This window comes from Ascaphus truei, chromosome 4 (genome assembly GCF_040206685.1).
Source record: "Ascaphus truei isolate aAscTru1 chromosome 4, aAscTru1.hap1, whole genome shotgun sequence".
In the NCBI taxonomy this organism is placed as follows: Eukaryota; Metazoa; Chordata; class Amphibia; order Anura; family Ascaphidae; genus Ascaphus; species Ascaphus truei.
The window spans coordinates 81,966,051-81,993,182 of NC_134486.1; the positions used below are offsets into that span (position 1 = coordinate 81,966,051).

The window sequence follows — 27,132 nt, forward strand, 5'->3', positions numbered from 1 at the left end:
ATGTACCCTAAACATGCCCTGTTTTTTGACTAAGTTTTCTTGTAAGTGCAATCATTTCACTTTATTATTGTCACAATATAATTACTTTTTAACACTATGAGAGTCGTGAGCTTTGTTTTTTCTCTTTTACATGTATTTGGTGTGTAGCGCGCACGCTGTTTCACGCTGTTGCATGCTGTTGCACGCTCTGCCGTTACCACTGGGTACCCGGCCTTAAGCAGGTGTGCTTTAAGGTGGGTCTTAAAGGTGGATAGAGAGGGTGCTAGTCGGATATTGTGGGGAAGGGCATTGGTGTGGGGCAGTCAGTGAGAAAGGTTTAAAACGGGAGAGGGCTTTAGATACAAAAGGTGTAGAGAGAAGACATCTTTGAGCAGAACGCAAAAGTCAGGATAGTGCATAGCGAGAAATTAGTGCTGAGATGTAAAGAAGGGGCAGAGGAGTGTAAAGCTTTAAAAGTGAGGAGGAGAATTAAGTGTGTGATACTGGATTTTATAGGAAGCCAGGAGAGGGATTTCAGCAGTGGAGACACTGAGACAGATTTAGGAAAGAGTAGAGTGATTCTGGCAGCAGCTTTTAGGATAGATTGTAGGGGAGACAGGTGAGAGACAGGATGGCCGGACAGCAGGAGGTTACAATAATTGAGACAGGAGAGAATGCGGGTCTGTGTCAGAGTTTTAGCAGTCGAGCAACAGAAGAAAGGGAGTATCTTTGTAATATTACGGAGGAAAAAAATTACAGGTTTTAGCTACCTTTTGAACGTGAGAGGAGAATGTGAGAGAGGAGTCGAGTGTGACCCATAGGCATTGTCATTGTGATACTGGGTGAATTATAGTACTTCCAATAGTAATGTGGAAGGAGGTAGTAGGGCTAGGTTTGAGAGGTAGTATGAGGAGCTCTGTTTTTGACATGTTAGTTTAAGTTGGTGGAGGACCATCCAGGATGATATAGCAGATAGACATTCAGAAACATTGGTCTGTACAGCAGGTGTAAGGTCAGGGGTTGAAAAGTAAATGTGTGTCTCATCAGCATAGAGGTGATCTTTGAACCCAAGTGATGTTATTAGGTCTCCTTGAAAGAGTGTGTAAGGAGAAAAGAGAAGAGGTCCCAGGACAGAGCCCTGGGGTACCTCCACAGAGAGATGTTAGCAAAAGAGACACTGAAAGTATGATGGGAGAGGTAAGAGGAGATCCAGGATAGAGCTTTGTTACAAATATCAAGAGAATTGAGAATGTGAAGTAGGAGAGGATAGTCAACAGTATCAAATGCTGCAGAGAGGTTGCGGCATATGAATAGAGAATAATGACCTGTCTTTGGCAGCATAGAGATCATTAGTTATTTTAGTGAGGACTGTTTCAGTGGAGTGAGCAGTGCGTAAGCCAGATTGTAGAGGGTCTAAGAGAGAATAGGTGTTGAGAAAATGGAGCAAGTAAGAGAATATAAGACGTTCAAGGAGTTTAGAGGCAAAAGGTAGGAGGGAGGGAGGAGGGAGACAGGGCGATAGTTAGAAAGAGAGGTAGGATCAAGCTTGCTGTTTTTGAGTAATGGTATAACTGTTGCATGTTTGAAGGAGGAATAGAAAGGTACCAGATTAGAGGGAGGATATAAAAATATGTGTGAGTGTAGGGATTATAGTAGGAGCTAGAGGTTTTAGGAGATGGGAGGAAATTGGTTAAGAGGACAGGTAACAGTGGAAGAAGAGGAGATCAGCCAGCTCACATCCTCCTCTGTGACAATGGAAAAGGAGTCAAGGAAGGCAGGAGTAGAGTTAGGAAGAAGTGTGGGATGGGAGGAGGATACAGAGGAGATACCCTGACATATGGATTCTACTTTTTTCTTTAAATAGTCGGCAAAGTCCTGAGGTGAGATGGAGGAAGAAGAACAGACAGCAGAGGGTGGTCTGAGTAGGGAGTCAAAGACGGAGAAGAGTCGGCGTGGGTTAGACTTGTGCGTGTTGATTAGTGAAGAAAAGTAGGTTTGTTTAGCTTGAGAGAGGGCAGAGTTGAAACAGGATAGCATAAATTTGTAGTGAAGGATGTCTGCGAGAGTGTGAGATTTCCTCCAGAGGCGTTCAGAGGAATGAGTGCAGGAATGCAGCATGCCCATGTGGAAATTTAACTAGGGTATAGGGTTACAAGGGCAAGAACGGCAGAGAGAAAGCAGGGCATGTAGATCAAGAGAGGAAGATAGGGCAAAGTTGTAGTTCCTGACCAGCTCGTCAGGGTCTGGAGCAGAGCTGAGAGAAGAGAGAGAGGAGCGTAAAGTGGAATCAAAAGCTGGTAGGTCAATAGAGCGCAGGTCTCTGCCGAAACAAGGGGTAAGTGGAGGTGGAGAAGGGGAGAAGTGAGAAAGAAAAATTAGATTAGGTGATGGTCAGGGAGAGGAAGTGCGAAATGGAGAAATCAGAGAAAGAAAGGTTTATAGTGAAAACCAGATCTAGGAAGTGGCCATTCTTGTGGGTGCTGGCTGCATTCCACTGTTGAAGGCCAAAAGAAGAGTTTAGAGAGTGAAAGCAGGAAGCCCAAGGAAGAGAGGGGTCATCAATATGGCAGCTGATGTCCCCAAGGAGAAGAACAGGGGAGTCTGAGGAGAGAAAGAGAGCCAGGATTCAAAGTGAGAGAGAAAGACAGAAGGGTGGTGAGTAGTGGTAGGTGGACGATAGATGACCACCACATGGACAGGGAGAGGAGTGAAAATCTGGACAGTGTGAGCCTCAAAGGATATAAAAGCAAGAGAGGGAGGAATAGGAAGGGTTCGGCAATGGCAGGGAGAGGAGAGGTGGAGCCTCACACACAGGAGAAAGGGAGAAAGAAGGGAGGGTGGCAGGGGATGGGTATTAGGTTAGAGGGGTTAATACCAGGAGTAGAAGTTGCATGTTAGAGGCGAGGACGAGAGCATGTAGAATCATATGAAGTTTCAAAGATTTAAATCCAGACATTAAAGTTAGACATGTCTATAACACCTCTTCACCCAGCCAACAGAAGAGGAGCCACACCACAGGTTCTCACTGTCTCTTGGGTGTTGTGTGAAGTGCAGTGCACGCTCAGCGGCTCTTTTTACCTTGGTTCACAGGGGGCGGATGTCTGTGCAGGCTGGTATGTCAAGCAAGAAGTTAAAGGGTGACAGGAACTTTTATGCAGTTTATTAACAGTCCAATAGCAGAACCACAGGCACTTTTTTTAAAAATAGATGTTCCTTGGGGTGCTCACACTGCACTTCCGAAAAGGCACGTTTCTTCTAACTGTGCTAAATTTGATTAGCAAAGTGTATTCTTCAGAACATGCGGTTCCTCAACCACTGAGATATGTGAGCAGGGGCCAACTTTTTTTCCCAAGCCTTCAACCCTATCACTGGAAAAATAACTAAGGAGCTTTCTTCCCCTATGTAATAACCCAGCAGAAACCTTCATGGCTCCTTGGAGAAACCTATAAGGTGCTCAATATTCTCCTGTTGTGCGTGACCTGTTCAGGAATGTATATACAGTATATGGCATGCTTGTGTATGAGGTGTATGTATGTGTGCATGTATGATGCATGTGTATGGGGCATGTACTGCATACATGATGCATGTATGTACTGTATGAGTGTGTTTTTGTGTTTTTGTGTGTGTGTGTGTGTGTGTGTGTGTGTGCGTGTGTGCGTGCGTGCGTGCGTGCGTGTGTGTGTATACGTAGTGTGTGTGGGTGTGGGATGCATGTGTATAAGTTTGTATGGGTGGTATTTATATGGGGGGTGTATATGGGATGCATGTGTATGGCAGGAGTGGGTTTGTGTGCATGCATATGTGTGTGTGTGTGTGTGTGTGTATGTATGTATATATATGTAACGGTGTCCTCCCCCACCCGGTGGGAGATTTGTCCATTACTACGGTGTATGGTGCTGCTGGTAACAGGAGAGCTGAGTCGTCCGCTGATGGTATTGGGGACACAGGACCGGCTTCTGGGGTTCATACCCCACATATCTCTTTATCAGTGCAGCACCTCCATCTGCCGTAGGCTACAGGAACTGAAGGTGATCTCCCACGGTAGAACTTATTACCTCTCCCCCCAGTAAGGTCACGCACAAGGCAGGAGGTATATAATAACAGGAACAGTTTATTGTCTTCTGTACAGCACAGTTACATGGCAGGCTTCTGCCCGATGCCGTACTCTCAGCTCTCACTGAAGGATGGTCCCTGGACCATCACTACAGGCCAAGGGCACCCGCAGCCATCATAGCTCTTCCCCACTTCCCTAGCAGAGGCATAGATATGGTCCACACTTACTCTCCCCCAGAGGGAAGAGGACAAGGGAAGGCCCCAATCTCAGGCTCCCAGTTGTGTGACCTGCCTTCCTCAGTGGGGAAGGACACTACTAAATTTAGGACGTCTTGCCTTTAAGTACTGCCTGGAGGAGGGCACCAGGTCTGGCTCATGATTGCGATAGAAAATACCCGGGCGCTACCACGGAATTATATATATGGGAGGAATAAAAAGTTATTTTTAGAACAAAACAACCTTATAGGATATATAAGGAATAAGTAGAGGAATAATATATATTTAAACACTTAGATTAAATCAAAGGACATGTAATCCTGAAACATTGTTTGTGGTGAAGTGTGGAATATCATAAACACTTACACGGCCTTGTGTAAATGCTGTCGCATCAAGGTTTCTTTACTTTGTTTCTTTATCTTCTGTATCTTCTTGATTCTGTCTTTTCTTCTCCTTTGATCCAAACGATGACTTCTCCAATGTTCCTGTGACACTGGTTTACGGTATCGCCCTCGGTGCATAAATGGAGTACAAAACAGATTGTGAGGGACAATTCAAATACAGTATAACAATTACTGTGACCGACGGTTAATAAGTCAAATGCAGAAAAAACTGCAAACACTCACACGGGCAAGTGTGAGTACACTCTTGAGGGAAGTATCTTTAGTTACGCCTCTTTGGGGAGATATATTATGAGGCCCCTGCTGTCTCCAAAATAAGGAAGATATAGGTGGTGAGTGAGGGTATATCAAAATTACTCACACGGCCACGTTTGAGTACATACTATGATTGGTCTTTCTTCCTCCCTCTTTAGATGTCCAATAGCCTCAGCTACGTAGGGATCACTCTGAGTGTGATGTTAACACAGTGAATCCAAGATGGAGTAATGGTGATCTTTAATAAAAACTAAAAACAATACACAAAATCACAGTATATAAGTTAAAAAAGCGCTCAGTCAAAGCGACATGAGAGCTAAAAGAATAGAAAGCAGACAGTCTTTTAGGATAGATGTGCAGGGTGTTTAGGTGCGCCGCTAACTCTCCCTGCGTCAGGGTGCTGTGTAGCGCTCCTGTCTCCTGCTCCTGACGGTGGCCGAAATGGTTCAACATACTCGGGGATTGTAGCAACGCGTTTCGCCCTTTCTGGGCTTCCTCAGGCTCCGTAGAAAGGTATGACAGGGCTCATAGCAATACATAGGCAAGCGCCGGCCAATCCAATCCTTTCCCCAATTTTGAACCATTTCGGCCACCGTCAGGAGCAGGAGATAGGAGCGCTACACAACACCCGGACGCGGGGAGAGTTAGCGGCGCACCTAAACACCCTGCACATCTATCCTATAAGACTATAAGAATTTTGATATACCCTCACTCACCACCTATATCTTCCTTATTTTGGAGACAGCAGGGGCCTCATAAGATAGCTCCCCAAAGAGGCGTAACTAAAGATACTTCCCTCAAGAGTGTACTCACACTTGCCCGTGTGAGTGTTTGCAGTTTTTTCTGCATTTGACTTATTAACCGCCGGTCTCAGTCATTGTTATACTGTATTTGAATTGTCCCTCACAATCTGTTTTGTACTCCATTTATGCACCGAGGGCGATACCGTAAACCAGTGTCACAGGAAGATTGGAGAAGCCATCTTATGGATCAAAGGAGAAGAAACGATAGAATCAAGAAGATACAGAAGATAAAGAAACAAAGTAAAGAAACCTTGATGCGACAGCATTTACACAAGGCCGTGTATGTGTTTATGATATTCCACACTTCACCACAAACAATGTTTCAGGATTACATGTCCTTTGATTTAATCTAAGTGTTTTAAATATATATTATTCCTCTACCTGTGCTCCCCCTGTTTTTCTTGTTTTCCTGGCTCATGATTGGTCATGCTCAGGCCTGATGTCACCGCCTCCCACAGACACTCAAATGCAGCTCCTCGGAGGGGGAAAACCCTATAGAAACTACTGGCAAACTGATTGTACAGGGTTTACTGTACATCCAGGGTAGGAAGGGAGCGATAAATCAGGAACACCCCAAAAAAGAATAAACATATAATGGTGCAGTAAAATCACGAATATGGGCAAAAAGAAAAACTTGGCTCATATGAATTACCTACTTACAAGAAGTAGGTGAAGAATCAGCGTGTTAACAGGGAACAGGGTTGCAGGAACTCAGGAGGGCTTACACTCTGGATCAACTCATGAGGAAACACAGCAGAAAAGAGACCAATAGTGCAGACCAACAAATAAGGTTTATATCGCAATAAAAGGTAAGGAATGTACTCACAATGTGTACAAGTAAAATAGGCACATAAAATAGTGAAGCAGTAGATCTCACGCCCGAGAAGTGGTGACCAGACCGGACCGTCTCTCCAATACTCCCGCAGTCAGACAGCGTTCGAGCGGCGTCTGACGTCACATCCGTTGAGGCTTGACAGCTTCCGGTAATGTGGGGGAAGAAACAGGTACGCAGTACAGTGGTCTCCTCTCCTCTGGAACGCGGGTTACTGCGCAGGAAATGGAAGCTCTATGCGTTTCGCTGAACTTGCGTCAGCTTCATCAGGAGCAGTATAACGTCCATAATGGATGTAGCAATTATATAGTAAATTAGGTAATTGGTTAACCAATTGTTGATTAATTTCACAGGTTCTCTCACATGGATAACATAACTCTGTGCTTAAATGCAAACAAAGCAATTACTAAACTTTATCAGATAGAAAACTTAAGATATATGAATAAATCAACTCATATCGATAGATGATAAAAAGGTAGTATATTAAACGATAAAAAATGATGATAGAAAACAACAACAACGGCGAGTTGAGGAGACAGAGAAAATTGTGTTAAATATATAGTCTATAACTCACTATAATATGAATAATAAATAATTCAAATATGAATAATAATAGTGTGTGTCTCTGTGCAGGTCTCTGTGTGTGTGTCTGTGCAGGTCAGTGGCTGTGTGTGTTACTGTGCAGGTGTGTGTGTGTGTGTGTGTGTGTGTGTGTGTGTGTGTGTGTGTGTGTGTGTGTGTGTGTGTGTGTGTGTGTGTGTGTGTGTGTGTGTGTGTGTGTGTGTGTGTGTGTGTGTGTGTGTGTCTGTGCAGGTCTGTCTGTGTGTGTGTCTCTGCAGGTGCGTGTTTGTGTTTCTGTGCAAGTCAGTGGCTGTGTGTGTGTCTGTGCAGGTGACGGCTTAAGTAAACATGTTTTAATGCGATGTCGCTGTAGCCGTAGCCAGGTCTATAAGCGCGGCCTAACAGGTGAGCAGAACTACCCTGGTAACCAGAACCAGATCTCCCTTAGGGTGGGGGGAAAGGGGTTACATATATATAGAAGATAAAAGAGCGAAAACGCCTCTGATGGTGCAATAAGTGATTTATTAGGTACACAAATAAAAGGTTAAAAATACAAACTCACAGTGTTCTTTATTGCAAAAGTGCATGTAAAGGTTAGAAACGTTTTACATGCGTATCAAGGTTAGAAACCTTTACATGCACCTTTACAATGTAAAACAATGTGTTTGCCTTTTTAACCCAATTAATCACTAATTACGCCATAACCTAAGAGCGCAAACCTAGACAAATCTCCAAGTGACCACAAGAACACTATCTGAGCAGCAGCACTTCATTGGCCGCCATCCTGCTCCCTACTCCACTAACCACCTTTACTGTGTTGGGCTAGTGACTCATTTTAACATCAACGGCACTAACAAAACTGCATTATATCATGGTAACCATAAGTATATTTCTATATAGATATATCTTTTATATATATATATATATATATATATATATATATAGTGAATAGATGAGAACAAGGCACTCCGTCAGGTAGATAAAGGTGGGTGCAAATCCTATATGAATCAAATAGGTGATACGATACCGTTTGAGCGAATATCAGAGGCAGCACTCCACGAAGTTGTCAAAAAAGTTTTGTATTTAGTGAGACATAATAACCAACATTTCGGTCCTCCACACGGGACCTTTCTCAAGGTGATGTACAAATATATATATACGCACGCACTATACAATGTATATATAAATATATATCTATATATTTATATGTGTGTTTGTGTGCGTGTGTATGTGTATATGCAGTATGACGCAAGTATTGCTATTGAGTCGATCTGTATGTATATTATGCATATATGTTCTGTTTGTGCATATATGTATAGTATGCACTGTGTGTATGTGGTGTGCATGTATTTATATAGTGTTTGGTGATGCATGCTGCTTGCATCTGGTGTGTGTATTTGGTCTATTATGATGTGTGTTATGTGTTTCTTATGTGTGTACATATGTACTGTATATGGTATATATATATATATATATATATAATTGTAGCCAGGGTCCCTCCGGTCCCCCTGTCTCCCGGTTTCTTTCCCCCTGACGTGTGTGCTGGTGCAGGGGCGAGCGCGTCACCGGGGGCTCCCAGCGACATCATTGGTACTGTAGAACGCCGCCATCTTTACTGTGTCCATGCAGGCGCGGAGGCTCGCGCATGCGCAGAAGCGACACGGCGGCCATCTTGCATTTGGCGTTAGGCTCGCACGTGCACAGATGCGGTGCAGCGGCAATTACAGGGAGTGAGAAGAGGCGCTCCAGGGACGTCCCCCAGTTCGCACATGCGCAGTAAGCAGCGGTGGCGGCCATTACACAGCGCGCACGCGGCCCCAATGTTAAAGAGGGCCATAAAGGACTACAACTCCCAGCAGCCTCTGGGGACTGCCCTATGATCCCTGTCACATGCAACCAGACAGCCAATAAGGCTTACAGATTCTCATGCTGAATTTGGATACATTGTTGTGTGCTGAGTCAGGAAGCAGACAGTGAAGCACATGAGTTAGTAGGAGCTGGGACACAGAGAGGGGAGGGTGTGTTTGTGCAGGAAGGAAAGTAGTTTCCCCCAGGCCCCAGCTAGGCCCTACTCACCTCAGCTTGTGGTTTGCTGCAGGGACTCCCCTTAGGATAGGGACAGGGTCCTGTAGAACCAGCATAGTGAGGTTACATCCTGGCCCTTGATGGCAAGAGTGAATCACTCTCTGCGGCTGCAGAGATAAGAGATTGTCTAAAGGTGGATCACGTGCTGTGCAATAGTGAAAGAAGGCGCTAACACTAATAGTGTTCTCTATTAGTAAGCAGCCCTAATCACCAAAAACCAAGATACGTGCTGTGCAATAGTGAAAGAAGGCGCTAACACTAATAGTGTTCTCTATTAGTAAGCAGCCCTAATCACCAAAAACCAAGATACGTTCTGTGCAATAGTGAAAGAAGGCGCTAACACTCCTGACGAAGCCACGTATTGGACTGGTGAAACGCGTAGAGTGGTAGCCGCCCATAGGAGGAGAGAAGCAGTGACAGAGATTGCAGACCCAGAATCCAAATCCGGAAGTGACGTGTCGCGACTAACCGGATGTGACGTGTCGGCATACCTCGGAGAGAGCACGGGAAGCAGGGAGCTGACCACTGAGGCATCGTTTGCAGACTGGTGGCGGGGGGTGAGCCAGATGTCCACAGCATACTCTCCTCCGTCACAGTGTTGTGCATTATTTGAATGTTTTTAAACATACAAACATAACATGCATTATTTGAATGTTTTTATTGTAAGTGTGCATTTTTAAGCCCTATAAAAGTTACGTTTTTAAGATTGGTCTGCACTATGGATACTTTTCCTTCTTTACATATACCACTGTTCTGCTGAGATTGGAGGTCTTCACCCCATCCGAAATAGGAGTTCTTCTTCTCGTCCAGAAATTGTTCCCAATTGCCCATTTTTTATCTACATCTTGTGAGTAGGCTGTGCATATGAGCCAAGACACATCACATAGCTAATTTACAATTGTTTTATTGTCTACACTTAGATTGTTCTTTTGTTTTATTTCCCTTTATGCTCCCCCTGGATTGCGAACGTAAAGGTGGATCACTCCATGCGGGAGCCACCCACCGTTGAGGAAAAGGCGAGGCGCCTTGGATCATCTCCTGAACCAAGGGATTCAAAGCAAGCATCTGAGCGTCCGGGTGTGGACATACCCAGCAGGTATCTGCATCATACACCAAGTGCACCAACCTCATCTTATCTAGTGGGCAGCGCTGTCTCACACTTTGGTGGGAGGGGACTCTGGGGACACTTGGGACTTTGGTATATGGCATGGGGTTATCACCTATGAGGAGCAGTGTTACAGGGTGACACTGAAGTACTGTTGATGACATGTGATGTGATGTTATGGTTATGTTTCATATACAGTAAACTGTTCTTATATATACTTCGGTGTATGTGCTTACTGTGTATGTGGGTCCTGTGTAGGGAACATTCTACACTCCTAGAATCCTACACAGGTGGAGGCGCTGTAAGTATGATCGTTCCAGAGGATTCACCCCAGGCTCTCACTGGCGGAGGCTCAGGCCTCCTGTGACCCGAACAGGTATATTGCACCACACCTGGTAACATATAGGTTCCCTCTCACATGCATATATATATATAAACAGAAACAAAAAGTAGCGCTAACAGTGTGTGAATAAAGTATGTTCTATAGAAGTGAATGTGACAATTGTGATGTGAATTTGAAAGGTGAATGCAAAAATCAAAAATAAATATAATGATATATACATATAACCACAATAAAAACAAAAACAAAAAAAGGAAAGAAGAAAAATATTGTTTAACCTTTAGTGTTCAGTGTCCAATAAAAAATATATAGAACAAGCTGTAAGTCCAAGATAGAAAAAAATGAAATCAAGTCAGGTGTAAATGTTCCAGTCACAGTATGGAGTAGGCAGCTTCTAGAATGATCTAGCCAGATCATGGAAATCTAAGAAAAAAGAGAAGAAGAAGCGCCAGCTCCATAGCATAATACTGTATAAAAATCAAATTTATTAAAAAACAACAAGGGAGGCCGCCAGGACATGCACTCACTTCAATGTGTAAAAAACAATCATAGGAGACAATCTGTTTGGCCTTCAGGAATCAGGGAGAGAAACTGCAGCCAGAATATATTGCAATGGTGTGCAATGGAGTGGGTGTAGGAGCCGATACTTATCCACTTGAGAGGAAGGGGAGTGGTTCTCTCCACAGCAGTGTAGATGGAAGCAGCCTATATATATATTGTGTTTGCTTATTGTGCGTTTGCATGTGTATGGAGCTTGCTTATTGTATGGTGTATACATGTGTGTAGGGTATAGCGTGCATCTATGTTTGGTGTGTGGGCTGCCTGAATCCTGGTCCAGTTTGTTGGGCTTACTCCCCAAAGCTAAAATTTGCCAGCCTTCCCCTGCACAGGAACACCCTGTACTTCCAACGGGGAATCTAGTTTTGAGCTCAATATTTCAGGAATTACAAATGGCATAAAGAGATGTAATGCTTGGTTTCAAAGGTTTAAAAGAGGGAAACAAGCAGATTTAAATAGTCGAAAAAGAAAAAAGACAAATTTTTGCCGTGAAGTAGCATGGATAGCTGCAGTAAAGTTACAGAAGGGGCCCAGTTTATGATGACAGATTATATTCTGGCACATGTAGCCCTATTTTGTTTTTGAAAATAGACGATTGAAAAAGTACATTAGCTCAATCCGTTCCAGCAATCCAGACCATGTTATAGCCTAGTGATTAATGTCACTTTTTTATGGAATAGTTTGACTTGTGGGGGAAAATGCAAACAGTGATGGACATCAGATGGTATTTCCACTCTTCACACAGAATATTTACACTGACCTATCCAGCTGTTTGTATTAATGAGGAAAAAAACTTAAAATAACAGTGACTACAGAACAATTGCAATATAACCAGTCATATACATGGTTTTATTTTTTTAGAGAAAGATTTACAAAAAATTCATCACGGGGAAAACCAACCCAAATCGAAACTCGGTTTGAAAAGATTTTAAAATATTGTAACAACCTTTCAAAAAGTGCTGAGATGCTTTGATTTAAAAGTAAAATGTGATATTGAGGGGCAGAATAAAAACGAGCCATTAATGTAGTCCTGCTGGTTAGGTCCAGACAATATTTTAATTTAAAAAACTGCCTTCCTGTTTCTTTTTTCAACATCCCCACATAGGGCTTTATTCTGTAAAGTGAAGTCGATTGGACTTTCCATGCAGCCGCCACCCAGATCTGCACTGTCACACGTTACAGAAGATGGCTTAGGCCCAGATCTACTTCATGCGAATAGGAGTGACAGCGTACTAAAGCTTAGCACCATTTTGTGGGCCTCAGCGTTTGATCTACTGTTAGACACACAGCCAATATCTACTTTAGAAACATATTAACCTCGAATATTTGCATGGACCTTTAAAAATAGTTATTATCACTGCGGTTTTTCTACAAGCTGCTTTATAGGTGAATTCGGACTACTGTGACTTTATAATTGCTTCAGTGTTATTTCCTTCGTTTGGTAGAAGATAAGTAACAATCTCCTGCTCGTTTCCTTTTCTTTCTTTTTTTCTCACAGGATGTATACATAGGGGTCCCCAGAGCTAAACTGTGGTTATTTCAGCACGGAGGACCTCCAGGTTCCCAAGATACTCACCGGTGAAGAAACCAGCATCTGGGTCTGCATCAGTCTGCATCTGGGGAAACAAAATGGTGGCTTAAATCTCCTGCTTCATATGGTCCAATAGGAAACCACAACATCATCCGATTTAAATCCCAGTGCAAAACCAGCAAGTGATACCGATACCTTTACCATTAAGTATCTCTGGATCTGTAGGGGTACTTGCAGCTGAAAATAATGCTTTTCAGCTCTGGGGATGCCCTGATTCCCGTCCTGTAAAAAATTAAAGGGGCCTTAGGTAAGGGAAATTGCTGCTTTAACCTTTAGAGTGCCCTCAATGACTACCTGATACAGCATTGGGCCCTGTCACAACAGAAGCCCTTATCATGCACTTTCTTGTTTGTTTGAACTGCAATGCATTGCAAAGCACTTAAGAGGTTCTGGAAGCTGCAGACCAGCTAAGGCAAAGTGAATGCGTGTGGCTCCAGCTTTGTACATGTATTTTTCAATGAGCGCGTGTATTGAGCAAAGTGAAAACTTCTACTAGATTTTTCGACCTCTTTGGTTGTGTTTGTGTTTTGGTTTGTGTGTTCTCTCTCCTCAGGCCAAATGCCTTGACCGATTCTGATGAAATTTTGAGGGTACCTTTCTGCCGTCCTAACTTAGGTCAGCCAGAGGTTTCTACCAAATCAGTGAAGCCGTCATCTTGCAATTCATTTTTTTATAAGTGATAAAAAAAATCATCGACCAGATTCTTGATACAAAACATTAAATGTATTATTTTACAACTTGTACTAAATTATCAGACAATTTGCTCAGAACCGTTTTAGAGAAATATTAAAAATTAAAAATAATTTCATAACCACGGTAACAAATAACACTGCACATTCTAATAGGTACATCAATGTAGATGTAAATAAATGATCAGACTCCATGAGTAGTTTTTGGATATGTATATACTTATAGATTTTCCACTTCGGCCATTTTAATTCCTCCTTTTTTAAATTATTATAAATGCATTTTTTTCAAATGTTTTTCTTTCTTTCTATAATCTCTTCAGATGATGTTCATCATCTGTCTATAGTGGTTGATATTTATACATATATATAATGTAGAGATATGTGGATAGGAGATTGTCTGTCCATGTTTTGTGGGGTAAAGATGTGATCTAAGATCTCTTATGTAACAATTATTTGTATGTCACAGCTGTTCAATTATTAGGTTTAGGTTGCTCAAGCTAATTGAACAATTATGCTAAATGTTTGGACTATAAAAGACTGTTGATCATATCATTCTCCCTGATGAAGTCACACTGTCATGAAACGCATATGATTGAACCTTGCAAGTTGCGTATCCAGTAAAGCAGAGTCTCAACCAGCCCAGTAGTCCCACATGTCAATTGGTAATCCACTGTGTCTCCTACAGGAAGTAACAGCAGTTGGGAGTAGACAGGGGGGCTTATGCAGAGAGGATAGAGAAGGGAAATAGCACCATATTTTGGAGAAAATACTTCCCAGAGAAGCTTCTCCTGCAGAGAACATGGAGAGATTCATAAAATTCTCCACAGCAGGTTTCTTTACTTTAAAAATTGCCAAACACGTGGAGAGATTGGTAAATTCGCCATGTTAAAATAGGGTGGTATGCAGGTAGCATAGATGCACTGGAACTCGCCATTCTGCCCTATATTATAGTGAGTTCAATCTAGCCAGAAAAACTTGGCAATTTTGAATCTCATCAGAAAAATTAGGTAACGCAGCTTACCCTAAAAAATTCAAGTGAACTGCTTGGCGCCCCGAGAAGAGCGACAGAGCTGCTCTCAAACCCGACACCCAGCAGAAGTGGGTGCAGTCCCTGCAGGAAAGCTCTCGGGTACTCCCCCTGAATAACTGCATTCTCAGGCAGGAGTATATAAAACAGGAATGGTCTTTATTCTTCAACAGCAGAATACAGCATACAGCCTGTACACTTGGATTGGTCCCTGGACTCAACCCATGGAGCTTGTGGCCCCAAGGGTCTATCCTCATCTCCTCCCGTATTCCCTGGTGGAATAAGGGGTAGTTGCCCACTCCCCTGAGGGAGCGGAAGGAAGATGGCCAGAGCCCTGGCTCCACGCTTCCAGCACAGAGAACCACTTTGTGGAGCTCCCAGAACAATCACTAAATTTAGGCTCTGCAGCTCTTATGTACCCAGGGGAAGGTCTTGGGCCTGAGTCCCTGAGTGGGCAGAACGCAGGCCTAGTCCCACCCCCACCCCCTGTCACCCAAAGGAGCTGCTTACTGCAGGAGAAAACCCGGATTAACCCTAACACTGCCTGCACAGATACCAGGGCTTATGTATTAGGCAATGTAGATTTGTAGCCAAGAGGATACATGGCTACATACATATATGTATACGTATATATTCTATATACAGTTTATTTATGCTTAGTTTCATATATCGTTTTGACACTGCGCTTTGTTTCTTACTATGTTTTAAATGTATTATATTCAAGTGAGATATGTATAATTATGTATAGTCACAATAAGGCTTATTCTATTGTTGTATTACAAGTAGCACAACACTGTTAGTCTAATTACCTAACAACAGTTACACTTGGGCGCTTGGCACCATTTTTCCAGTCCCCTCCCTGTACCCTGTCCCTTACATGTTCACATGGCATCTGGTGGGCATATTTAGTACATGGGTGTAACCCTCCTCTGGGGTTACCATATGGATTTAAGGGGTGAACAGGGACTCTTGGAATTAACTCTGAGTAATGCCTATTTGACAGTATGTTGCGATGTAACCAGACAGGGGACTGGTTACACCCTGTTTCTAGAAAGTGCTGGATTGTTCACCTGGTCGAGGGTGCTTCAGTAGGGAATAGGCTCTGCTCCTTTTCTGCCTGGAGATAGGGAACAGGGAGTTAGGCTATAAATAGGAGGGGAGAAGAGCTCCACCCTCAGAGCCCAGGAGGAGAGAAACATAGGGGTCTCCCAATGTATATAGCCCTGTAAATAGTTAGGAAAGGGTAGATGGCCCTGTTCTTATTTTCTCACATAGGGAAGTGCCCTTATAGTCAGGCTCCCTAGAAAGATGAGGGCTATAAGTACAGGCTCCCAGCAGTGAGCCCTGTGTCCCCTAGGCCAACTGGAACAACCTACCAGAGACTCTCACATCCACCACCAGTTTAAGTTCTTTCAAATCTAACGCTGTCGCACATTTTAATCTGGTCTGTAACTGTTTCATACGCTCAACATATATATTTTCTTTAACTGTGCATGCAATGTCTTGTACATAATGTATACCATGTTCATTTATGTAACTGTATTTGCAACCATGTATTATTTGTCTTAACTCTGTGCCCAGGACATACTTGAAAACGAGAGGTAACTCTCAATGCATTACATCCTGGTAAAATATTTTATAAATAAATAAATAGGCGTTACCCCAAATGGTAACTGTTTGACTCTTCGAAGAGTATCAACTTATATCTTTGAACACCCTCCCGCTGTGAGCATTCTAAGGAGTATAAGGTGAAACCCTCCTTCTGTGAGCATCCCAAAGAAGTATATAGTAGGGCCCAATAGAAAGGGACCCCTCTGCCATCCCAGCACTGAAACGCTACCAAAAGGATGGTCAGAGAAAGTTACAGAACCCAAAGCATCATTAACCAAAGATATAAAGAGGTTGCCCAAGCAAGGACTTAGAAGATATTAGGAAAGTATGCACAATGAGGAATAAGTTCAATTGTATGTTCAAGCAACTACTTCTATTGTTATAAGACTGTGTCTCTCCAGGACTGCAGCAATGCGGCTGGAGAAGTTGTGTTTCTAAGAACCTACTAATAAATTCAATCTTGATCATAACTATAAAGTTCCTGATGCCCATATTTTCTCTATCACAACCCTGCTGCTCGGACCCATTACCCTAATAAGGTAATAGACTGAGGAAGCCATACATATAGTCTATCCGATGTAAACTCCCTATTGAGCTGGGCACAGAGGGTGGGAGGGTTATACAGGCATCACTGCTTTTCTATCTTGAAAAAGGTCCATCTGGGGACCGAAACGTTGATGAATTGCTTGTAATTATGTTAATAAATTTGAATAACTTTCTTCACAAGCCCACTGGAGAGCCAGATTTATATTTTTGTAATGTACAGTATAACTGTTCATACATCACGGCCTTCTTGAGAATGAGATTTGTGTGTTTTTTGTTTTTCAACTTTCGGACAGTTTGTTGCGAATGAGATTGTTACATGGAAATGGTTTTTTTGCAGTGTTTGATATTATATTTAATGCATTTCATTTCAAGTCGCAATAATGTGAGAGTTGACGTTGTATTCGGTATTTACATTTTAGTTTGACTTCAAGATAGTACTTGATCGTTGTGACAGACAATAGCCACCGTTCTGGACAACTTTTTTGTCGATTCCTCGACTATCAATGGAAACTAGGCTTATTTATCGGTTAGTATAATACCACACAATAGTGTGAGAATTAATTGGCCAAACATTACAGTTTTAACTGAAGTTTGAGAATAATAGGACAATTTGATGACAAAAGCCAAAAATGTATGTTGTTTGATATGTTTTTTTTTACAGTGTTTCATTCCGTGTTATACATTTTTGTTCTATTAGGTTTAATCACTCATCCAACAACACAGTGTACTATATTGTGTTTCCCTAGTAATACTAATTATGTGTCTGGTGTGTGTGTGTTTCCCTAGTAATACTAATTATGTGTCTGGTGTGTGTGTGTGTGTGTGTGTGTGTGTGTGTGTGTGTGTGTGTGTGTGTGTGTGTGTGTGTGTGTGTGTGTGTGTGTGTGTGTGTGTGTGTGTGTGTGTGTGTGTGTGTGTGTGTGTGTGTGTGTGTGTGACTTGACTAAGACTTTGAATATTAAGAACACTGTGGGGCTTATATACTAAATGGTGGAAGTAGCTTTTCTGGCGCAAAATTGACGCATGGAAAACTCAATTTCAGTTGCTCGTGTGTATGCCAACGTACTAACCTGAAATGTCTCCAGCTGCGTGAGGTGTTAGAAAAAAATGTTTGGGGGCACAATAAAAAATGGACTGCACTTGGCATAGGGATGTTACTGGTATATAGTAAAAAAATGAATGTTTCTGTGCGCTTCAAAAAATGAGAAAATTAAATTCGGTGTAAACCCCAAAAATGTTTTATTAATAATGTTCACAAAGAATTAAGTTGCTATGTATCAACCCCAAAATTTATTTTACACAGCACTAATGTTTTATTGCATAGGTTTACGAAATGTACTATTTTCCGAATATGGCTATTATAAATCATATCACATTAATATTTTATATTTACTAACACTAGTTATACATGTAGCCATGCTGTAAAATGGACTGCAGTTTCCTCTTCTGCTGGCAGTAAGGCCTGGTAAGTTATGGGAATGCCAGCAGTAATCATGGAGGTTTGCCCTCACACCCTGGTGAGGTGCCCTATGTGTGGATGGGAGTGGCTACATACTCTGAGTCCACCGTTTGTGACATCAGAGATGTGCCTGCCTCCTGAGAGATATAAGGCACAGCACTGCTCAAAGTTAGTGTGGTTGGAGTAAGGAGCAGGTCTGCGTTGAGACCTGGGGAAAGAGGGCGCTAGTGCTGTAACTAGTGGCCCTATACTGATAAATCAGCATCAAGTTGTTAACGCCATACTGTGTCCACGGACCTGGCACAGGGGTGATCTCCCTGAGGGGAGAGGGGATCCCACTCCATTGGGAGGGTGTACCTTTGAAGGGATCACGCGCCGAGATGTGCGGCTGAGTCCATCACTGCGAGGGGCAGCTAGCCCATACCGCAACTACAATAAAGATGCTCAAGTTGAACAAATCCTTGCTATGTGGGTGTGAAGTACTTGCACAGGAGGAGGCACCACAGAGGAGTTCCTCATCAGTCACATCTTCCTGCGGACACAGAGATCCTGATGAAGTGGAGGCGCTGCACTGGATATAGGTAGGACTCATGCACACTACCTCAGCTGCCTGTCTGGGTTGGCATTCCCCACACACCATCATGCGGGAGACTCAGGAGTCCTGTTGCCAACAGGTGCACCACCAGACACAACCATGTAATGGGGACTGGTTAGACCACAGGAGCCAATGTGAGATTGGGTGGGTCAGGCTAGGCCAGAAAATCCGTTACATACACATAATTTTGTGTTCATTTAAATTATATTAAATCAGGTATTCAACATGACGGAATGCATCAAAAACCATTTCAAACAACAAATGATGCCATAAGTACTGTATTAAGTCTTTATACTGTATATGCAACACACATTTTATAAAGGTTTGTAAAACTTTTTAGCACTGAAATTTTGAAGCAAACATTTTTTTTCACATATTACATTATTAGTGCATAAGCCCATGTGTATCTTACCCACTTCAATTGATTGGTACCGTAGACAAATGTTTCATATACACACACACACCAAAAGCAACTAGAGCAAAGTCAAGAACTACAGATACAAATCTTTGGATGAAGACCCGTGGGTACAGTTCCTTGCAAGTTTCCGGAAACAGGGTTCAATTCAATATAAATTCTTCCACAGTTTATGTCCAATTAAGGGGAATTTTTCTTTGAGATTTTATGCTTAAGTAAGAATGTGTCAAAAAGTCTCCAATTGTATTTCTTTTGGACTGTCCTAAAAATAACTCTTTCTTGGCAATACAATTTGACTGCTTGTCTGGAGAAAAGCCATGTACAGTATGTGTGAAGCCACCACAAGTAATAAAGTTGTGATGACAGTATTTTAGTGAGCAAAAAAACAGAACCAGGTCCAGCAAATTGGGACAGGGCCACCAACAGGGGGGTCTGCCGGGGTTGGCGTTCCGGGCCCCGTGAGTATGGGGGCCCATCCACCCAGGCCCCCTGTGTGGCCATGAGGGCCACCAAGAGGGGGTGACAAAAGGTAATGGTGTCCCTGGCCTGGAGGCTGGACGGGCTCGGCGGCCGGGCACCGGCTCTCCATCAGACGCAGGCCTTCCTGTCCCACGCCAAGCTTCCAGCCTCTGACATCAGCGCGCCGGACCCCTCTGACGTCAGCACGCCTCAGCTTCCCTACAGCCACCGGTCCAAAAACATCCCCAAGGTATGTCTACTTTTTTTTAATATGTATTGGGGGGGAGTGGGGTCTTTTTATATGTATGGGGGAGTGGAGGTCTTGTTATATGTATTGGGTGAATGGGGGTCTTTTTATATGTATTGGGGAAGTGGGGGTCTTTTATATGTATTGGAAGGGAGTGAGGGCTTCTTTATATGTCTTGGGGCTTTTTTATATGCGTTGGAGGGGTTTTATATGCATCGGGGCTTTTTATATATGCATTGAGTTTTTTTATATGTATTGTTTTGTTTTTTAATGTGTATTGGCGGTCTTTTTTATATGTATTGGGGAGGTGTGGTTTTTTAATGTATTTGGGGGGTTTGTATATATTTGGGGAGTTGGGGGGGTTGTATATATTTGGGGGTTGCGGATTTTTTTTGTATGTATTTGAGGGTGGGAAGTTTTTTGCATTGGGGGGGGTTTGGTATATATTTTGTGGGGGGGGAATTATGTGAAGGGTAGGGAAGTGAGTGAGATTGGTGTAATTGATGGAAGAGCGAGAGGAGAGAGGGGGGAGAGGAGAGAGGGGAGAGGGAGTGAGGAAAAGAGGGAGTTGGGGAGAGAAATACATGTGAGGCAGGAGGCAGGGATTGAGGGCGAGTGGGGTAATTGATGGAGGGGGGGAGTGAGAGATGAAACGGAAGGGAGAGAAATACATGGGAAAAGGGAGGGAAATAGAGGGTGCTCGCAAGGTGTGAAATGGGGGTGCTCGCGATGTGTGAAATTGGGCTCGCAACACTGGCATTTAAGTCAAAGTTGCCCCAAAATTACTGTTGGCGGCCCTGAATTGGGATGCCCCCTCATGGGGTCTAAACACCTTGGAGAAAACAGCAAACGGGTGCTAGGACACAAAAACTCAGGTCAGGAGATAGCATAACATGAACAAGGTAGTCAAGCACACCAAAAATAGATCAATCAAAAAGGTGATTTAATTGCTAAACAGAGTCATAACAGCATCCAATGTCTCGGTGCAACATGCACCTTCATCACCTTTTTGGACTACTATTTCCCTTATGGTCACTGACATGACTGTAATGAGATCCATACACCGCTACCCACCATTTGCTTGGTCCATTGCCTCAGTTCCACAAATAAACTAAGCGAGTGCACGCAATTGGGGGCTATTTATCTTAGACTACTCTCCCTCTTTGGAGTGACCCTCTGGCTTTGATTACCCTTTGTTCTAGGGATTTATAGTACCTGTAAGATTATTTGTAAAGTATTATGTATCCTCTTAATGCTATATAAATATATTATTAGTGCTTTGGCCGCATTGATGTAAGTGGAGGCTATGGAGTTTGAATATACTGATCCAGATGTACTTATTTTTACCCGGTGTAAGTAGCTTGCATCAAATATATGACAAATATATATTTAAATAACACATTTCCCAAATATATGACATTTAAATAACACATTTCTCACAAATGGGGCAGACACCAATGGATGCAAAAGTCTACTTGATACAAGGCTTGTTAAGTAAGGTTTGTGGTCTCTGATCCCACTTCCAAACCTTGCGTTAAATGGGGGGGGGGGGGGTCCTCATGCTTTTTAAGTTAGAAACTAGTGTAGTGCAATTCCTTTCATGTTCTGTGAGAAGGTCATGGAAGATTTCAAGTAGATGCATCTGAATTTCTGTGTTACATATGAGGCGTATTTGCCATGAAATGATGTGAGCACAAGTAATGTAAGCGTGGGACTCGCACTTGCAATCTTCCGAGTGAATTTGGAGGATTGCCTTGGGGCGTGCTTATGTGGAGCAGTGGGAATAAAGGGAGAAGTTACCGGGCATACATACTGTACAGTATTATAGCGAAGCAAAATCTGCAGTCTGAATTTCTTATATTTGACACATATGTAAACAACAACAAAAAGTTAAATATACTTCTAGATGTACGTCTACAAACAGTGATCCTATTTACTAAAGTTTATAGGCTGCAAAATTGGGAGGGGGGAAAGGCAAAAAGATGCATCATATTTGTCAAACAGAATCAATCCATGAAAAGCAGATATGGGTCATTTATCAGTCTGGCTGCAAAAACTGATACCATCAGATTGCACAGGATTTATCAAAGGAAAAAGTGCCTTGGATTTCAATGGAAAGAAAATTCTGTACTACATTTCATCCAGTTTTTTGCCCTGGTTTTGCAGCTGGGAGATTTTGATAAATGACCCCCTTGGAGTTTTTACTTTGGGAAATGTGGTGCAATTGTTTTGCACTTGTTTTGCTCCAGTTTTCCTGCCTGCCGACTGTAACAAGTAACCCGCACAGCGTCATAGAAGCACTTCCCAGAATTCCGTGCTCAGAACCTGACTAAAAGCTGCTCGTATACCAGCTGAACATATAGGGGGCAGGGGGAGGTATGTATCATAGAGGCACATGCTTCAAGTGCCACTACCGGTTATCACAACTAGTCTGGCGTTCTCTACCATTGACTTTATTGGGAGTTAACACTGGCACGGGTGTGATAACCCATACCCATAACCCACACTTGATGCATGTGCCCCCCAAGTCTAATAGCTGCAAAACTGGAGCAACCACATGCACCAAATTTCTCAAAGTAAATACCCCCATTGCTTCCCATAAGGCTTTCTTCACTGGCACACCTGGAGCATTTCTGTTGCTTTAGTTTTGCTAAATATATCATTTTGATCAACATAATCCCCTATATTAAACTGGCTGAACTGTAGCACATTTTTCAATGAGCGGTTGGTTTAAAAGCCTAATACAGCTTCAGCAATACCCCATTCATTTATTAAAGACACTTCACTGGGATATCACACTATGCTTAGGAGACAAATGCATGATTTAGAAAGGATAACTAGCCTTGCGTTTTCTTGAATAATCTTTACATAAATGAGGCTTTTAAACTTAAAAAAATCTAAAAAGTTCCCTTGATAGTTACAGATGGTTTAATCTTTGGAAACCACTGCATGTTCATTTTCCTTTCAGCATTAATTATATATAATTGCTTTCCTTTTAGGAAACTCCTAGTTAAACTATATGTGCTCAGTGCTGCATATATTTTACATATAAATGTTTCTGTTGTAGCAATATGATTTTATGAACATTTTGAATTGAAGGGGCTAAAAAAGATTAGAGTTCATTGTTTGTTTAGGTTCCTTTAATATTGTTTAATTACTCTGCTATAGTCTGACAGTAATTAGGTTATCTTTTTTCCAATGAGACAGACACTGTCATGCTGAGAGAAAATTGCATGTCATTATTTTGTTCATAATATGCAAGGGTTCCTGTATGGTTATATATGCATTTTACCTCACCATGATAAAGGTCTCACACAAGTTAAGTTTATTTTTCAATAGTTTATATAGTACTAACATGAACAAATATATTCATAGCAGTTTTTGAACATTACAGTTGGTGCATACAGAAATCATAAACACAAAGAAACGATGAATGGCAGTGAAACGCTACAAGATTAAAGAGGATTGTTTTCGGTTTTCAATATACCTTACCCCACAAATAAAATACCAAATTGTATGATTCTTTTCTGCTACTCTGTTTCATTCTCTTTCCATCAGAGTTCACTGTCAGGTGATTTTTCTGGGCATGCATGGATCAAAGACTATCCTGAATATAAGTGATTATTGTAAGACTGAAACACAATATTCCTGAACATCAGAAAGAAAATGGGAAGAGGATGCTGACTGCATGTTGGCATTCTCTAGGTCTGTTGGTATTATCGCAAAGAGCAGGTGGGGGCCGATAAGCTCTCACAGGGTACCTCATTAAAGGCTAACACAGTGACTATTATTGGATCAGATCACATCAGGTGGAGAGGAGCTGAGCAAACTGAGCCTATTCTGACACCTGAGGCAGCCTAGTCTGCTCTAACCTTGGCAATCAGCTGCCAAGGTCATCCTTAATTCCTTTAGCTGTCTGCAGGAGATCTTGGTTGGGGGGGGGGGGTGTATAAAAAGTACACGACATTTGGTGTACCATGAAGAAGGTACATTTAATTCCTGCACTGCTCAGGTGTTGACAGAAATGTCTCAAAATAGATAGAGGGGCATTTCTAATTCCTTTACCGGGTCACAGACCTGCACTACTTGTAAATAGCCTTATTTATCATCTAACCTTCTGTTACATGAACTTATCAAACTATTCCATGCAGATGCAACGTTGTTATGTATTTGTACATTATATAAACAAATGAGAGCTTTAGGCATTATGGCTTAATGATTTTAGAGACTTAATGAAAGAAGAGTTGGTAAAAGCTCTCACAGCTGCTGGGTGTTTACTATACAGACAGCTTTATTTACTAACTCAAAATAGATCTTATAAACTTACATATGCCAGTTAAAAACAACTCATTTATTTGCACACACTATTTATGGCATTGGGTAAACGGAGACATTTATCTGCGTATACAGATGATTTCTTGAGATCTCTCCTGCTTTCTCCGTCTAATAAAAAATAATTAATCCGCTTGGTGTGCTAGACATATATATACTGTATGTATGTGGTCATTTTATTTAACATCTTCCACAGCAATCACATAAATAGTACAGCTCGAATAAACATGAAATGTATAGGCACTTATTTTTTAAATAATCTCCTATGGCTTTTCTCTCACGTTTAACTCATACACTATCATTTAAAAGTCTGTCATCAACCCAAAAAGAAATCTGAATTCATTTTTACATCATGCTTTTTTTTCATACACAGTGAACACAATAAGTTTTCCTGTCTAGACGTTCCCGTTTTCCTCTCATTTCCTAACTTATTTATGTTCAACTGTCAGTCCATCAGAAAGAAGTGTGTTCAGTGTAACCCCTATCTGACTTAGATGTTATAAATTCAATGGAAATCTCATTTGTACCTATGTGGAAGTGATAGAACCTGTTCTTGTATTGTCCCACTGTGTTCTTCATAGCCAGGTCACACTGATCCACGTTACAATCTGTCTTCTTCTCAGTCCCATTCCTAAGTATGATGATAAGAACAAGGTTCACGGCAAAACAAATGTGGCTCATAATATGTTAAGATTTTGTAATATATATGAAATACTAGATATGTATTTGTGTGCTATGTTTTATATATATATATATATATATATATATATATATATATATATATATATATATATATATATATATATATATATATATATATATATATATATATATATATATATATATATATATATATTCCTTGGTTTTACACACTTCCCCTCTCATCTTTGCTAAAGAGCAATAAAGTCCATAAGATGCAATCTGTCTTCCTAACTATCCTGGATCTGGGGTTCAAAATATAATATTTACCAATATGAACATGAATCTTTTTATGTAGCTAAATAAAAAAAAACATGCACAATATAAGTATATATATATTTATATATATAACATATATACATTTTTATATATACGTGTATATTATGTTTTCAATTTTGTTGTATACACACATATGTGTGTGTATGTATGTGTGTTTGTATGTATATATATATATATATATATATATATATATATATATATATGTATGTATATGTATGTATGTATGTATGTATATGTATGTATATGTATGTATATGTATGTATATATGTACAGTATGTATGTATACAATATATATATGTGTGTGTGTGTGTGTGTGTGTGTGTGTGTGTGTGTGTGTGTGTGTGTGTGTGTGTGTGTGTGTGTGTGTGTGTGTGTGTGTGTGTGTGTGTGTGTGTGTGTGTGTGTGTGTGTGTGTGTATCTGTGTGTATGAGAGAGGGGAAATCTCTGAACAAATCATATTGCCTTGCATTTCCTTTGCAATAACATGATTTCTCTAGCTCCTCTGTTCCCTCTCCAGCTCGCATGTCTCTCCTGCTTTCAGTGTTTTGTTTCTCCCTTAGACATTAAGAAAATGTAAAGATTACCTCCCAGGCTGCTAATCCAGCTCTTTTGCAAGCAGTTGCTGATAGTATTCCCAGAGTTTTCTCCAAGAATCGATGACAAGGGTCTCTATTGCTAGAGAGCAGAGGAGCAAAATTATTCAAATCAGCATCTTCCTCGCCTGAGGACAAACATGCAGCCACCAACCCGAGAGAGAAGGACAGGCACTAGCGAGAAGCCGATGACTTGACACCTTAGACCTATTGGGAATCCTCAACACACACAAAAAAAAACTTCTAAGCAGAGGGGGAAATCCAAAGAGCTGCGACTTTTGTTTGTGTTATTTGTCTGTCAACGAATTCTTCTGCTATTATAATCTGTAAGTGACTGGGTTCTGTTCAGATGGAAGCCAGATTCAGGGGCTGAGGGGAGCAGACAAGGAAATTCCAAGTCACTTCTCACCTCCTGTAGAGCAAGCTGTTAGCTTGAAGTCATTTGGGGTTGGTCAGCCTTTGATTTTGATCAGTTTGATCAGTTTAATCAATATGCTGCTGTAAAAAAAAAATCCAGCGCCTTAAAAAACAGCTTTCCCGAGTATAATCCAGAATGATCTTTTTAAATAATGCATTGATTTTTTGCATGTGTACTACTATGAATTGTTTTGTAAACACTACAGGATATTGTGCGTGTGTGTGTATGTATGTGTATATATATATATACACACACACACACACACACACACACACACACATACATGACACTATATATATACCCTGTTCATATTCATATTTGTGTGCACATCAATCCAAACAAATGTACTGATGACATGAGTGTAAGAGTTTATAAAAGACTAAATAGGGGATTGGTATAGATTTGCGTGATCATTTTATTTTATCCTTTATTTTAGTCTACTTATGAAAGAGTTCTCTGTCGTTGGTTTAAAACTGTAATTGTTTTAGCACAATCCACGTGTTTGATTTTAAAGTATCTGTTGCAATGAACAAAAAGACATGTCGTGTATTTAATACATGGGTTAACCTTCAATGGAAACCAGCAAATACTAATATTACAGGCAACGAAAAAGGAGATGGCAATGTGACTGCTTTACTAAAACCTGATTTCACAAAGCGCCTATTGCTGTTTAATATACAACTGTCTATTGTAAACTTTTTCAAATTGGGTATTTTTTGCATATCCTATTTATGCCATTTTCTTATTTTTGTACCTTTTTGACAATAGATGCAGAAGCCAGAGATGCGCAAAGAAGAAATTAAATTGAACAGCAGAAACAGCATGTTAAGACAATTAAAAAAAATAATAAAGAATACATTGATTATCTAATAAACTAAGCATTTGAAATCATCCACGCAGAATGGGTAACAAATAAATTTTGATATGATCTGCCAATATTATGCTTTGAGACTGTCACGGTTTTTTGTAAGTGGATGTGTGAG

At 41.4% G+C, this 27,132-nt stretch overlaps 1 long non-coding RNA gene across 1 annotated transcript; it reads right to left on the bottom strand.

The window, feature by feature from the left end:
• Positions 1-8,592: 8,592 nt before the first annotated feature.
• Positions 8,593-26,237, bottom strand: LOC142492895 (uncharacterized). Its single transcript, XR_012800932.1, has 4 exons — positions 25,723-26,237; positions 24,687-24,790; positions 12,765-12,804; positions 8,593-11,053 (listed from the first exon to the last, which is right to left on the bottom strand). It is a non-coding gene; the product is annotated as an uncharacterized LOC142492895 (long non-coding RNA).
• Positions 26,238-27,132: the final 895 nt, after the last annotated feature.